Source organism: Eucyclogobius newberryi, unplaced genomic scaffold (assembly GCF_026437365.1).
Source record: "Eucyclogobius newberryi isolate DKJ021-1_F unplaced genomic scaffold, fEucNew1.0.hap1 SCAF_14, whole genome shotgun sequence".
Taxonomy (NCBI): domain Eukaryota; kingdom Metazoa; phylum Chordata; class Actinopteri; order Gobiiformes; family Gobiidae; genus Eucyclogobius; species Eucyclogobius newberryi.
In genome coordinates, this window is record NW_027315768.1 from 9,222,469 (window position 1) to 9,223,495 (window position 1,027).

At 35.4% G+C, this 1,027-nt stretch overlaps 1 non-coding gene across 1 annotated transcript; it reads left to right on the forward strand.

Annotated features, from left to right (window-relative positions):
* The first annotated feature begins 391 nt into the window (after nucleotides 1-391).
* LOC140360084 (U6 spliceosomal RNA) lies at nucleotides 392-496 on the forward strand. Its single transcript, XR_011926899.1, has one exon. It is a non-coding gene; the product is annotated as a U6 spliceosomal RNA (small nuclear RNA).
* The last annotated feature ends 531 nt before the right edge of the window (nucleotides 497-1,027 follow it).

A 1,027-nucleotide genomic window follows, 5' to 3' on the forward strand; every position in this document is an offset into this window, starting at 1 on the left:
TTTTTTTTTCAGTTTTGTCCTTCCAAGATAATGATTAATATTCAGTGAATCTGGATTATCCACATTTTGTTATGTTACAGCCTTATTCCAAAATGGATTAAATTAATTATTTGCCTCAACCCATTTTGGAATGAGGCTGTAACAAAAAGTGACTCGCTTTACTGTACAATAGTATAGCTACACCGTGACATGGTGCTGGAAAGTTGTTTAGCTCAATATTACAATATGAATGTGTATCATAGACTGTAACACATAATGTCTTCAATTATTTATTATTTATGTCACTCTTTATAGTGTATATAAACTATTTATGTTTGCTGTGTTTCTTCCTCAGATAAGCCATGTTTTTGATGTTATGCAACAGAAAAGCACTTTCTTGGGTTTGTACTGTGTGTTATTTGCCAACTCAAATTCTAAAATTGGAACCATGCAAAGAAGATTAGTACGGCCCCTGCGCAAGAATGATACACAGTTTTGAAAAATAGATTCCTTGTTTTGGGGAAAGCAGGTGGTGGAACTATACAGAAAACACAATTTAAGAACTGAATTATTTATATTTACTTCATAATCATTAAAAGTCAAATGCATTGCCCCAAAGTCTGAACCCTGCTCTACACCACATACTTTTTACTGACAGAGGATTATTTGTAGACCTCTTAACTAAAACAGACCAAAGATTGAACAAAAATGAACCATGCGTTAAAAATAAATCAAAATCATTCATCAAGCACATGTTAACAACTTTATATGCGACGTAAATACTTCACAACGGACATAAACTAGGGACTGTCAACGAAGAGCCGCACTTTTCACTTAAGGTGCCATTGTGAAAAGGTCATAAAACTCAGCCGTTCTCTCAACTCTTTGTTCATGTCTCTTTGTTCGGGGTCCAGAACCAGGTCCAATAGAGTGAAAAGTGACAGAAGGGCACTATCTTTTATGAAAGTATGTTTCCATGACAACGCTGAGCTGCTGGGATTAAGTGCCGGTGTTTTTTTTGGGAAATCTGTTGGGACGGTTTGCAGAT